Below are 15,117 nucleotides of genomic sequence, written 5' to 3'. Positions count from 1 at the left end.
ATCTAACCTACTCTTAAATATCTCCAGAGATGGAGATTCCACAACCTCTCTGGGCAATTTATTCCAGTGTTTGACTACCCTGACAGATAGGAACTTTTTCCTAATGTCCAACCTAAACCTCCCTTGCTGCAGTTTAAGCCCAGTGCTTCTTGTTCTATCCTCAGAGGCCAAGATGACTGTCCCTCCCACTACCAAGGCTCAGCCAATCAGCAGAGGCTTCTAGAATTCAAACTTTAATTAGAAACCAACAGTTTCCACTTGCCAGTCGCAGCACACACTCCGTGAAGGAGAGGGAGAGGGGGAGGGAACTGAGGGAGTTGGCAAATGTCATTGAGGAGCCTTTGGCCATTATCTTTGAAAAGTCGTGGCGATTGGCAGAGATCCTGGATGATTGGAAAAAGGCAAATGTAATGCCCATCTCCATAAAAGGAAAGAAGGACAATCCAAGGAACTATAGTCTTACCTCGATTCCTGGAAAAATCATGGAAGGGATCCTTAAGGAATCAATTTTGAGGCACTTGGAAGAGAGGAAAGTGATCAGGGATAGTCATCATGGGTTCACAAAGGGCAAGTCATGCCTGACCAATCTGATTAGCTTCTATGATGAGGTAACTGGCTTTGTGGACATGGGAAAGTCAGTGTATGTGCAAGGCTTTTGATACGGTCTCCCACAATATTCTTGCCAGCAAGTTAAAGGAATGTGGCTTGGATAAATGGATGGTAAGATGGATAGAAAGATGACTAGAAGGCCGGCCCAGCGGGTAGTGATCAACAGCTCGATGTCAGGATGGCAGTCGGTTTCTAGTGGAGTGCCCCTAGGTTCGGTTCTAGGACCGGTTTTGTTCAATATCATTATTAATGATCTGGCTGTGGAAATGAATTGCACCCTCAGCAAGTTTGCAGATGACACTAAGGGTATGTCTACACTACAAAGTTAATTCGAACTAACGGACCTCCTGGACTAGTGCGGAGGTCATGGACCTCATTGAGGTTTGGGGGCAGGCCCCCAACCTCCATGATCTCCGCACTAGGAGGAGGAATGCGGCCGTCTACGGCCGCATAGCAGCCACCATGGCCCGAAAGGGCCACAGGCGCACCCAGGAGCAGGTGCACCTGAAAATAAAGCAGCTGCGGCAGGCGTATGCCAGGGCCACAAGGGGCAGCGCCGCAGCCGGGGCTGCCACCTGCCTCTACTTCCCCGCCCTCGACAGACTCTTGGGGGCGGGGCAGTCCGTGCCAGCCCGGGGGACAACGAGCCGGGACCAGAGGGCCCTGACCCGGGCACATCGGAGGGGCCACCACAGGATGCCCCAGCATCCAGGGAGACCGTACCGGGTAAGTAGTTCTAATTACGTAGTTCGGGGGGGGGAGGCGGGAGGGAGACCAGAGACCACGCACGTGGGCCATGCCTTCCATGGATCACGCAGACACCTGTGCACGTGCGAGCACGTGCCATGCCACCCTTGGGCAGGTGGCTCCAGCTGTGTGACACCCAGGGGCCATGGCCCAATAGGCACATGCTTGTGCGAAGAGACCTGACATGCTCCTGACCCCGGGGCGGGACCCAGCAGGGTGCTTTCCCTTCACATGTCCCCTCTACACGGAGGCAGGGGACATCTCCCCCCCCCCCCCCCCCCGCTGCCCCGGCCACACTATACATGGCACAGGGACATGGGTGCGGTCTTGGGGCAGCTCCCAGTCCGGGGGAGAGCCAGACATCCTGACCATGGCCTCTGTACAAGCACAGCAGCTCTGACGGTGCAGGACATGGTCACCCTCACGTTGCGAGGTGGGGGAGAGAGCTGGGCATCATCCTCTGCGTCCCCAGGGAGAACTAACCACTTCTCTTCTTTCTCTACAGCTGCACCAGCTGCTCGTGCAGGGTGCACCACCCCGCCCGGGACATGCTCCCGCACCCACGGCCTGCTCCGGACCGCCAGCATGAAGCAGGAGTATTGGGACCAGCACCTGGGGTCCTTGCGAGCCGTGCACCGCACACTGGAGGCCATGAGCTGCTGGCTGACGTCCGAGGGCTGAGCAAAAACCTGCAGGTCCTGCTGCAGAGCATGGTGCCCCGTGCCGGTCCTGCGCCTGCTGCCCCCCCAACTGCTGTCCCTCCTCCCACTCCTGCCCCCCCTCCCACCTCTTCCTCCTCAACCCCCACACCCTCTTCCTCAATGTCCACACCCCCCACCTCAACCTCTGCACCCTCCACCCCATCCCCCCGGGGATGCCGCGGCCCCCTCCCTCGCCATGCTGGGAGGCGGTTGGCCCAGCGAGACCCCCACCCCTGATCCTTGAGTTTCCCCACCCCCTCCTTTCCCTGGCTTCCCCCTTCCAGCTCCCTCCTCCCAGTTTTCCCCCTCTCCTCTCCCACCCTCTCTCTTCCGCTCTCCCACCTCCTTTTCCCAGTCTCCCCAAGTTCTGTTCAATAAAAAGAGTTTCTATTTTTGAACACGTGTCCTTTATTTTGTACATCAGGAAGGGGGGCTAGGGAAGGGTAAGTGGAAGGAGGTGAGGAAGGAATGGGGTACGAGCCCCCGATGGGGAGGACTGGGCTGGCTCTGCGGGCTCCTCGGGGTGGAAGCTCTCCTTCAGCCCCCGATTGACCCCCCCCCCCATGGATGGCAGCCTGCGGCAAGTGCAGCCGGGCTGATGGCTGAGTGCTGTGATGTGCCCAGTGTGGCCATTCAAGGCACTCCAAGCCAGGACTGCTTTGCAAGCGGGGAACCCCTGAGAACTGTCTGTCCGGGGTGGGGGTCGGGTCCCTTTAAGCACAGCCCTCGGCTAGCCTGAGACAGCAGCTCCACGCTCTAAGTCCTCATCTGATGCCCTGCCGGCACTGCTTCCGGCCATCCTTAACCCCGGTTCAGGGTCCACTTAATGTGGACATGCTAGTTCGAATTAGCAAAATGCTAATTCGAACTAGTTTTTTAGTCTAGATGCGTTGGTTCGAATTAGCTTAGTTCAAATTAACTAATTCGAACTAAGTTAGTTCGAATTAGCGCTGTAGTGTAGGCGTACCCTAAGCTAGGGAGAGAGGTAGATATGCAGGAGGGCAGAGATAGGGTCCAGAGTGACTTAGACAAATTGGAGGATTGGGCCACAAGAAATCTGATGAGGTTCAATAAGGACAAGGGCAGAGTCCTGCACTTGGGACGGAAGAATCCCAAGCACTGTTACAGGCTGGGGATCAACCAGCTAAGTAGTAGTTCTGCAGAAAAGGACCTGGGGGTTACAGTGGATGAGAAGATGGATATGAGTCAACAGTGTGCCCTTGTAGCCAAGAAGGCTAATGGCATATTAGGTTGCATTAAGAGCAGCATTGCCAGCAGATCCAGACATGTGATTATTCCCCTTTATTCAGCTCTGGTGAGGCCACATCTGGAGTATTGTGTCTAGTTCTGGGGGCCCCCTCCGCCCCACTACAAGAAGGATGTGGATGCATTGGAGAGGGTCCAGCGGAGGGCAACCAAAATTATTAGGGGGATGGAGCATATGATCTATGAGGAGAAGCTGAGGGAGTTGGGTCTGTTTAGTCTGCAGAACCAAAGAGGGAGGGGGGATTTGATAGCAGCCTTCAACTTCCTGAAGGGCGGTTCCAAAGAGGATGGAGAAAGGTTGTTCTCAGTAGTGACAGATGGCAGAACAAGGAGCAATGGTCTCAAGTTGTGGTGAGAGAGGTCCAGGTTGGATATTAGGAAAAACTATTTAACTAGGAGAGTGGTGAAACACTGGAATGGGTTACCTAGTGGACTCTCCATCCTTAGAGGGCTGTGTCTACATTGACGCGATCTTGCGCAAAAGCAGCCGCTTTTGTGCCAAAACTTTCTGCCTGTCTACACTGGCCGCAAGTTCTTGCGCAAGAACACTGACGTTTTAATGTATGAAATCAGTGTTTCTTGCACAAGAACTATGATGCTCCCACTCAGGAATAAGCCCTCTTGCTCAACTGTTCTTGCGCAAGAGGCCAGTGTAGACAGGCAACATGAATTTCTTGCGCAAGAAAGCCCGATGGTTAAAATTGCCATCGGAGCTTTCTTGCACAAGAGAACATCTACACTGGCACAGATGCTCTTGCGCAAAAGCACATCTCTTGCGCAGAGGCACATGCCAGTGTAGACGCTCTCTTGCGCAAATACTTTAACGCAAGAATTCTTGCGTTAAAGAGTATTTGCGCAAGATCATGCCAATGTAGATTTAGCCGAGGTGTTTAAGACTCAGCTTGACAAAGCCCTGGCTGGGTTGATTTAGTTGGGATTGGTCCTGCCTAGAGCAGGGGACTGGACTTGATGACCTTCTGAGGTCTTTTCCAGCTCTATGGTTCTATGATTTTATGAACAAGTTTTCTCCCTCCTCCTTATGACACCCTTTTAGATACCTGAAAACTGCTATCATGTCCCCCTTCCATCTTCTCTTTTCTAAACTAAACAACCCCATTCTTTCAGCCTTCCTTCATAGGTCATGTTCTCTAGACCTTTAATCATTCGTGTTGCTCTTCTCTGGACCCTCTCCAATTTCTCCACATCTTTCTTGAAATGCGGTGTCCAGAACTGGCACAATACTCCAACTGAGGCCTACCCAGCGCAGAGTAGAGCGGAAGAATGACTTCTTGTGTCTTGCTCACAACACACCTGTTAATGCATCCCAGAATCATGTTTGCTTTTTTTGCAACAGCGTCACACTGCTGACTCATATTCAGCTTGTGGTCCACTATAACCCCTACATCCCTTTCTGCCGTACTCCTTCCTAGACAGTCGCTTCCCATTCTGTATGTGTGAAACTGATTGTTCATTCCTAAGTGGAGCACTTCGCATTTCCATAGTCTCTTCACCCAGAGGACCTTACTAACTATGACGACAGCATAACAGTATAATACAGGGAAAGGTTAAGGAGCAACATGAAGCTGTGTGGACTAACAACAGATCGTTAAACATATCTGGTAGTTCCACAATTTTACTGGAATCTTTGCTTAGGAGTAAACAGGATTTGTAGGCTGTTTGAAGAGGTAGGTTTTAGGGGGATGGAGGTCTAGCAAACTGAGTCGGGGCTTAAAGGTATAATAAACCCCACTTAGGAGAGGGCAAACAGCTGATAGGTTTGCTCAAGGCCGCAGAAGAAATCAGTGACAGACATGACTGGAACCCATGATTACATGTCTCCCAGTTCTTTACTTAAATCACTAAAGCACACTTCCTTTTGTACTGTGCAGGTTCCTTGTATGTTACAGTAAATTAGTTTCTTTCCTTTAACCTGATTTCAGGAATTGGCACCATTTCATGTTTGGTATTAGGAATAAAAGTATTCTCCCCTATGTTTTCTTCGTTCCCTGTTCCTGCATTTCTCCCAGTCCACTCTCCTTATCACTTTCGTTGTCTTCTTTTCACACTCATACTTTCCGTCACTCTTCCCCTTGCAACAAGAACAGTCTAATTCAGCGGTTCTCAAACATTTTGGGCTCCGGAGCCCTTTACATGTGTAAAAATGTATGCCGAGCCCCAGCGGTCCACTGATTATATGTGTTGTACCTATCGATGTTTCCAGTTTGTCAACCTCGCTGAGCCCCTGGAGAAGTTTCATGGAGCCCTGGGGCTCGGCATAGCACAGTTTGAGAAACACTGATCTAATTCATCTTGTTTACTGACAACCCTCTTTCTCCTCCTTCAAATCTCTCCTTAAGCAATTCCACTGCTCCCAGGAATTCTTCTCTCCTTTCCTCTGCTTGCTAGTTGTTCCCATAGGATATGTCTCCACAGCAAAGTCATTTTGAAATAACAGCCATTATTTCGAAATAACTTTACTAGCCAAACTGCTATTTTGAAATTAATTCGAAATAGTGGAGTGCTTATTTCGAATTTGGTAAACCTCATTCCACGAGGAATAAAGCCAAATTCAAAATAGCTATTTTGAAATAAGTGCTGTGTGGACATTTACATCGAAATAGGGAGCCTCCAGTCTTCCCAGGTGCCCTGGTGGCCACTCCAGCCTCAACCAAGAACACTCCTCTCCCTCCCTCCTCCCCGGAGCCCTTAAAGGGGTTGACTCTGGCCACAGTGCCTGTGCCAGCTCCAAGCCTGCCAGCCCAGTGCCAGCAGTCACAGCCCCTGACCCAGTGGCCCCAAAACATAAGCCAGCAAGCCACTGGCAGCCAGCCCTCCACCGCTCCCCAGAAGCAGTCTGCTAGCTCCCAGGAGCCTGCCAGGGCCCAGAGAAGGCGGGCGCCTTCCTGGTCCAGGATGGAGATCATGGACCTTATTCCGGTTTGTGGGGGATGCCCCTAAGGTCCATGATCTCCCCACTAGATGGAGGAATGCAGCCGTCTATGGCAGAATAGCTGCTAGCCTGGCCACCAAAGACCACATGAGAACCCAGGAGCAGTTTTGCATGACAATCAAGTTGGTCCGGCAAGATCCCCACCCCTGAACCCTGAACTTCTCCTCCCCCTTCTTCCCAGTGCTTCCCTCTTCCAGCTCCCTCTTCTCAGGTTTCCCCCTCCCCTCTCCTACCCTTTCTTCTCCCCTCTCCCTCCTCCTTCCTCCAGTCTCACCAGAGTTTCATTCTCCACCCCACCCCCAGTTTTGTTAAGTAAAGAGAGTTTGTGTTAATGAAAATACATGTATTTTATTTGACATCAGGAAAGGGGGGTTAGAGAGGGGTAAGTGGAAGGACCCGAGGGAGAAATGAGGCACATGCCCCCAGTGAGGCAAACCAGGGAGGCTCTTAGTGCTCCTCAGGGTGGAGGCCTAATCAGGGCCTCCTGGATACTGACAGCCCCCCGATGGACCTCCCGGATGGCAGCCTGCAGAAAGTGCAGCCAGGCTCTCAGCAACGCGTCCACGAGTAGCACCAGAGTGCCCAGGGGCAGCTCTGGCTCCATGTTGCAGAGTGCTGTTGTGTCCCAAGTGAGGGCAAAAAGAGCACGCAGAGACAAAATGCTTTGCTGTCCCTCATCAAGGTAGGCAAGCAAGCAGGGAAACCTGAGAACCGGATGTCCAGGGGGGTCCCTTTAAGCACAGGACTCAGACAGCCTCAGGCAGCAGCCACACAAAGTAACTCCTGACCTGATGTCCTGCCGGACCTGGTTCCAGCCGGCCTTAAATGCGATTCAGTGTCCTCTCAGTGTGGACGTGCTATTTCGAAATAGCAAAATGCTATTTTGAAATGCATTTTGTGTGTAGACGCATTGTTTCGAAATAAGCATTTTGAAATAACTATTTTGAAATAAGATATTTCAAAATAACTATGTAGTATAGACATACCCATACTCTCCCTTCCTGAACTATTGTTCTGAGTCTTGTGCTGGCTTTTTCTTGTCTTTTGAAAATTGTAAATCTGTCTTGCAAAATTCTAATTTCCCCTTGCCAAGTAATTATTTTTGACAGGGATAATAAAGTATCATCTTAATAAAAGGCTAATAAGCAGATATGCTAAGACTAGTACAATTTCATTTCCATTTTGCATGGCCATTGTAATGTTTTGGGGGCAGAAATATTTACAAAATACTGTTTAAATTTACAAAGCTGTAACTATTACATAATAATTTTACTTCCTCTATCTCACTCACCATTGCATAAACAAAAAGTAATTTTCCTCTGAATTCACCTCACTGCTTATTAGTCACCTCGTGACACGATCCGAGAGAGAAAAATGCACGCAAAGTTGTTTTCCAATCAAGGATTATGCAAGACATACATTTCAGACTCAGCTTATTTGAAGTATTGCTTAAGTAGTAAATGCATTAACCAGCTGACATAGTAAACTTCTGCCCAGTTTCATCTGGCATGAGATCCAGGGTTTCCAGGTGTCTGGTTTTCAACCAGAATGCCCTGTCAAAAAGGGATCTTTGAAACTCCAGTCAGCAGTACATCAGAGGCTGAGGGCTAGGACAGGTTCTCTACCTGCCCTGACTCTATGTGGTTCTCAGAAGTAGCTGCCAAGTCTCTGTGGCCCTTAAGCACATGGGTGGCCATGCTCTCTGCCCTCACCCAGGGTACATCTAGACTACATGGCTCCATCGATGGAGCCATGTAAAATAGTTTACTCGGCATAGTCAAAGAAGCAGGGATTTAAATAATTCCCACTTCATTAAAATAAAAATGGCCACCGCGCTGTGCCGACGATCAGCTGATCCAGCACAGCGCGGCAGTTTAGATGCGGCACGGTCAACAAACCTTTTGTCGACCGCTCCGGTAAACCTCGTTTCATGAGGCATACTGGAGCGGTCGACAAAGGCTTCCCTTGTTGAACGCGCCGCATCTAGACTGCCGCGCTGTGCCAGATCAGCTGATCATCGACACAGCATGGCAGCCATTTTTATTTTAATGAAGCAGGGATTATTTAAATCCCCACTTCTTTGACTATGCCAAGTAAACTATTTTACATGGCTCCATTGATGGAGCCATGTAGTCTAGACATACCCCCAGAGTACTTGCTTCACAGCTCCCATTGGCCAGAATTTCAACCAATAGAGCAGCAGGGGCAGAGCCTGCAGACACCAGGGCAACAAACATAGCCTCCCTGGCTACCCATGTGCTTAGGTGCTGCAGGAACCTGGCCATTACTTCCTAGGCACCACAGTAAGCATTGTCAGGATCCTGGACCCTGAACCTCTTCCCCCCCCCCCAATCCCATGGCCCCCTCATAGTGAAATTCCCTTCCATAGCCCACACACCCATGCCCTAATGCTCTTCCCCAGCCCTGGCCCCCTCTTGTGCTCTAAAACCCTCACCCCAGCCAGAGCTCAGTGAAAGTGAGAGGGGGTGAGGGAGAGTGAACAATGGAGGGAGGAAGGCTGGAGAAAGTTGGAGATGGGGCCTTGGAGAAGGAGTGGGGCCTAAAAGAAGGGGTACTTGTTTTTTTGTGATTAGAAAGTTGGCACCCCTATCTCTTCTATGTGGCTGAAGAAAGAACTATCACTTGTCACAATGAATCAATGTCAAATTCAAATTGACGAAATCAATGACATTCAGTGTTAAAAATCACCATATCCAGTGAGATCCTCTCCCCTGCTCCTTCCCCTTTATATCATGTAATAACACACAAGCAGCAGAAAGACAGTCTGAAAATTAATTTGCAGCAGGCACTGTACAAGTCAAGCTCTATCATAGAGTGTGTGCCAGGGAGCTGCCACAGAACACAGCCCTGCTGAGATTGGACAGAATGGCTTGGCCAGACCTAAGAGGCAGGACCTGAGTGAGGTCTTCTCAAGACCACAGAACAATGCAGGATCAGGAAGGTGCAAAGGTGCAAAGCAATACTGCCAATATCAAGAGACCCTCTCAACAGTTCAAAAATCATGACAACCCCTCAAAAAGCATGAGCTTTAAAAAAAAATCTAATGTTTTTTTCGATCTGCTGATTTTGACCTTCCTCTACTCTCCTGACAACAATAATAATAATTTAGGGTTGAAAAATTAACCTTCAATGCACACAAAATGAATACCTCTCCCTGGCTGCTCATATGGAGACTCCCACTTACCTTCCTCCCCCTGAGGTAGATAAATTGCCCTCAATTCTCTATTACTGTCTGGACTCTTTCCCCTGCTAGTTTATTTCTTTACTAAAAGAAGGGCTGTATAATAAACAGCTTGAGATCCACTGAGCTAATTAATAATCAGTATTCATACACATAGAATTTACTAATTTTTAGGGCAGATGAATTACAAACACACATATTCAAAGTTGTCCTGTCCAAGCACAACTAATGGGAGCTGCGAGGATTGTGCTGAGAGTGGGAGGCAATGCATAGAAACCTCTTTGTGGGGTGTGCACACTGCACAGAGACAAACATGCTGGTATGAGAAACTAACTGTTTTGAGTGATATGTGGGGCCACGGCAGCCTGCTGGTCTCGCTGGGCTATAGGACATTGGTAGCCTAGTCTATTGGGCTACGTCTAGACTAGCATGATTTTCCGGAAATGCTTTTAACGGAAAAGTTTTCCGTTAAAAGCATTTTCGGAACAGAGCATCTAGATTGGCACGGACGCTTTTCCGCAAAAGCTCTTTTTGCAGAAAAGCGTCCATGCCAATCTAGACGCGCTTTTCCGCAAAAAAGCCCCGATCGCCATTTTCGCGATCGGGGCTTTTTTGCGGAAAACAAATCTGGGCTGTCTACACTGGCCCTTTTGGGCAAAACTTTTGTGCAAAAGGACTTTTGTCCGAACGGGAGCAGCATAGTATTTCCGCAAAAACACTGACAATCTTACATGAGATCATCAGTGCTTCTGCGGAAATTCAAGCGGCCAGTGTAGACAGCTGGCAAGTTTTTCCGGAAAAGCGGCTGATTTTCCAGAAAAACTGGCCAGTCTAGACACAGCCTTGGTGTGGGCTCAATCTGAATGTGTGTTATGTTGGATCCGGCCTACATGGGATTGCATACGTGACACCTTGGCTAATAGCCACAGATGGTCCTATCCTCCATAAAGAAATGAGTTTTGAAACCCAGCTATAATTTTTAGCCTTCACAACATCACTTGGCAATGAGTTCCAGAGGGCAACTGTACGTTGTGTGAAGTATTGCTTCCTTATGATTGTTTGAAACCTGCTGCCTATTAACATAAGAACATAAGAACATAAGAACGGCCGTACTGGGTCAGCCCAGTATCCTGTCTACTGACAGTGGCCAGCACCAGGTGCCCCAGAGAGGGTGGACCGAAGACAATGATCAAGCGATTTGTCTCCTGCCATCTCTCTCCAGCCTCTGACAAACAGAGGCCAAGGACACCATTTTATCCCCTGGCTAACAGCCTTTTATGGACCTAACCTCCATGAATTTATCCAGCTTCTCTTTCAACTCTATTATAGTCCTAGCCTTCACAGCCTCCTCTGGCAAGGAGTTCCACAGGTTGACAACATGCTGTGTGAAGAAGAACTTCCTTTTATTAGTTTTAAACCTGCTACCCATTAATTTCATTTGGTGTCCTTTAGTTCTTCTATTATGGGAACTAATAAATAACTTTTCTTTATCGGTCCTCTCCACACCACTCATGATTTTATAGACCTCTATCATATCCCCCCTCAGTCTCCTCTTTTCTAAACTGAAAAGTCCCAGTCTCTTTAGCCTCTCCTCATATGGGACCTGTTCCAAACCCCTAATCATTTTAGTTGCCCTTTTCTGAACCCTTTCCAAGGCCAAAATATCTTTTTTGAGGTGAGGAGACCACATCTGTACACAGTATTCAAGATGTGGGTGTACCATAGTTTTATACAGGGGCAGTAAAATGTTCTGTGTCTTATTTTCTATCCCTTTCCTAATAATTCCTAGCATCCTATTTGCCTTTTTGACCACCGCTGCACTCTGTGTGGAAGTTTTCAGACAACTGTCCACGATAACTCCAAGATCTCTTTCCTGATTTGTCGTAGCCAAATTAGCCCCCATCATACTGTACGTATAGTTGGGGTTATTTTTCCCGATGTGCATTACTTTACACTTATCCACATTAAATTTCATTTGCCATTTTGTTGCCCAATCACTCAGTTTGGTGAGATCTTCTTGGAGTCCCTCACAGTCTGCTTCTGTCTTGACTATCCTAAACAGTTTGGTATCATCTGCAAACTTTACTACCTCACTGCTTACCCCTTTCTCCAGATCATTTATGAATAAGTTGAAAAGGATTGGTCCCAGGACTGACCCTTGGGGTACACCACTAGTTACCCCTCTCCAATCTGAAAATTTACCATTTATTCCTACCCTTTGTTTCCTGTCTTTTAACCAGTTCTCAATCCAAGAAAGGACCTTCCCTCTTATCCCATGGCCATGTAATTTACACAAGAGCCTTTGGTGAGGGACCTTGTCAAAGGCTTTCTGAAAATCCAAGTATACTATATCTTCTGGATCCCCCTTGTCCGCATGTTTGTTAACCCCTTCAAAGAACTCTAATAGATTAGTAAGACAGGATTTCCCTTTACAGAAACCATGTTGACTTTTGTCCAACAAATTATGTTCTTCTACATGCTTCACAATTTTATTCTTTACTATTGTTTCGACTAATTTGCCCGGTACTGAAGTTAGACTTACCGGTCTGTAATTTCATTCAGTTCCCCCTAGTTCATGTGTTAGGGAAGTAGAAAATGATGATTCCATATTCACTTTCTCTACTCCATTCATTAGTATATAGACAGCTATTGTATCCCCTTTTCTCTGTCTCTTATCTAATCTTTTTAATCTTTCCTTATATGGAGGCTGTCCATAACCCTAATCATTTTGTTGTGCTTCTCTGTACTTTTTCCAATTCCAGAACTGGAAAAACTACAGAGAAGTAGAGTTGGGGGTGGCAGCCTGTCTTCCACATGCAGCTGGACTGTAGGGAAATGACACCAATGTAGCTGGCTTCAGCCATAATAGAAGATGGTGGACATCTTGAATAAGGGAAAATTCAGGATTAGGCAGCTGTTCATTGTTTTCCTGAGACAGGTAAAAATCACCCCAGAATTGCTAGAGTTGCAATAAAATTATGAGAGTTGGCAATATTGTATAAAAAGTCTTAGCCTTTCCTCCCCAGGGGCTGTAAGTCCTTTGCTGCAGCTCTTACCTTGGTACAGCATATGAGATATACTAAATCACCACTACTCTGCATCAGCTGCAATCTTGCTGTGTTGGGGATTAGAGGATTATGACAAATTTGACTCTGCTTTGTTTTACTCTTGTTAATTTACGTTTGAGCCTTAGTAGTCTTTTAATTTTTTTGTTATTCATAGAAAAACATCTTGAAACATTAACATTATACCATATAGGTTGTACCTCCCTGATATGGCACCCTAAGGACCTGATTAGTTTCAAACTAGGGAATTTGCCAGACCAGGTCAATGCCAGCCCCTCTGCTTTTGCCAGCTGTGGGTCTCCTTTCTGGCAACAGCAGAAGCCAGCATTTTACTAAGCAGGGGCTGAGCAGGGGGCACTCAGGGGAAGAAGCAAGGTGGCTGCAGAGCCCTGTACTCCCATGGGGATGCAACAAGCCCCACAGCCACTGGGCTGCACTCCCAGCCCCAGCCACGGACCTCCACAGTCATCCTGCCTCTTTCCCCAAGTACCCCACACTGCAGTCTGCTCTCAGTCAATGCCGTCCCCTCTGCTGCCACCAGCTGCAGGGCTGCACTCCTGGCCACCAGCTGCAGAGCTCCACAGCCACCTTGCCTCTTTCCCTCCAAGTGTTCCCCCTCATCCTCACTCTTCTCCCTCCCTCCCTGAGCTTGAATACCACAAATGAGCTATTTGTGGTACTCCAGAAGTTAATGGAGGAGCGGGGGAGGAGTTGCAGTGCTCCAGTCCACGAGCACCCATGGGGATGCCAAATCTCAGATGTTGTCAGATAAAAGAAATCCAGATTATAGAGGTCCAACCTGTACATCTTTTAAAGTTCTTATTTGGCAGATTTAATACAAGTTCAATTTTTATTTAGTATTATTCCTAGATAAATGTTCACAAGAATTGCACATAATATGATCTGTGAATTTATTTTGCCCAAAATTTGTCTTACCTAAATTTACATGCCATTGCAGAACAACAAATTTGTAGAATTAGGAAATAACATGAACACTTGTACTAAATTTGTTTCTTCAAAATAAGTTGTGAAAGGCCAGCTATTGCTAAATGCTGATATCCTGTGTGAAGGAGAACTGCCTTCATTGTCTGTAATAAAGGTTGCCAACTTTGGTTGGATGAATTGCTGGAGATTTCATCACATGACAAACTTTAATTAAAGATTAATCTTTAATTCCTGGAGACTCCTGCAATGCACTAATGTTTTTTCCTTCCACTACGCAAGTTCTGCTTTCCTTTTTTCAGTCCTACACAGGCAGCAAATAGTAATAGTGCCAAATTTTGTTCTGGCTTTGTGGGAGCTGAGGCCCACAATGCACTAACTTTAGATGTGATCTTTTGCTATTTAAGTCTAAGGACTGGATAGTGACTTTAAAATCTGTTAGTGAATATGTATGCAAAAAAGCTAATATTTCTGCCCAAAGAGTACCAACTTCTTCACCCTTTAAGTAGTGCTAGATAATTTTCCCCACCTAAGTTAAGGGATTTACTTAAAATAGATTATGTTGTACTATGAGACAATCAGTGGTTCATTGCTGTTTAACATTATACATATTTGATCTGATCTACTAATAGATGAGGCAAACAGTCTCTAAGTATCATCACCAAAATGTGTAAGAGCCATCGATCCTGATACTGGACGAACCTGTCAAAACTAGGATTGTCTTGTCTGGCAGACAACAACTGTTCCTAGACCAGGGACAGGAGGATCCCAGGAGGGTAGGAGCTGGTGGCAGGAGAGTCAGTGGCTGGGAGCTGTGATGGAGCTGGGAGCCCAGCTGGGTCAGCAGCATGGGAGCCAGTAGCTGGCAGCCAGATGGGGCCAGTGGCAGTAGGGTTAGCAGCTGGCAGCCCTGCCAGATCAACAGCAGCAGAGCCAGCATCCAGTAGTTCAGCTGGGCTGGCAACAGTAGCACTAGTGTTTAGCAGTGCTGCTGAGCTGGTAGCAGCAGGGCCAATATTTGGCAGCCTATTCAGGCCAGCAGCAGCAGGGCTGGGCCCACAGCAGAGGGGCTGGCAGCTGGACCAGGCCAATGGAAACCTAGGTGGCCCAGAAGCAGGGGGGTCGGCAGCAATCTCCCCTGGTCCAACTAACTCCCTCGTTCAGGATCAGTCAGATCTTGAGGATGCCAGGTCAGGGAGGACCAACCTGTAGTTGGTCCTCAACAGTAATTTCATTGCAAATATATTAATGGTTAGAGAAGACAGGTGAAAATCAGAGATCTGGGTTATTTTCTCAGCACTGCTGATTTCTTATTTTGTGACCTTGGGTAAGTCACTTTGGTCAAATTTTTTAGAAGTGGCAACTGATTGTAAGTGCCTCTGTTTTTGGGTGTCCAACTTCAAAGACCTCGAGCCTGATTTTTTCATCTCTCTTTGATCTGAAATGGAATTGTGGGTGCTCAATAAATCTGAAAATCAGACCAACATTGTCTCAGATTGGGCACCCGAAAACTGAAGATGCCAAAATCAGATGCTACACTTGAAAATGTTTAGTCTTCAGTTTACTGTGTTTTAATTTTCCCATCCATAAAAAGAAATAATATCCACCTATATAATGCTATTTAAGAATCACAAA

General features: G+C 47.5%; 2 protein-coding genes across 4 annotated transcripts in view; one reads left to right on the top strand and one right to left on the bottom strand.

Moving 5' to 3' along the window:
* Window positions 1–15,117, bottom strand: part of GSAP (gamma-secretase activating protein) — a 151,694-nt gene that overhangs the window by 33,771 nt on the left and 102,806 nt on the right. The gene's annotated exons all lie outside the window — the stretch shown is intronic.
* CCDC146 (coiled-coil domain containing 146) overlaps window positions 1–15,117 on the top strand; it is a 160,177-nt gene that overhangs the window by 111,327 nt on the left and 33,733 nt on the right. The window lies entirely within an intron of this gene.

Source organism: Pelodiscus sinensis, chromosome 1, assembly GCF_052426305.1.
Source record: "Pelodiscus sinensis isolate ZL-2025 chromosome 1, ASM5242630v1, whole genome shotgun sequence".
Lineage (NCBI taxonomy): Eukaryota > Metazoa > Chordata > Testudines > Trionychidae > Pelodiscus > Pelodiscus sinensis.
The sequence above is the reverse complement of the archived record's forward strand: the minus strand, read 5'-3'. Positions and strand labels throughout refer to the sequence as shown.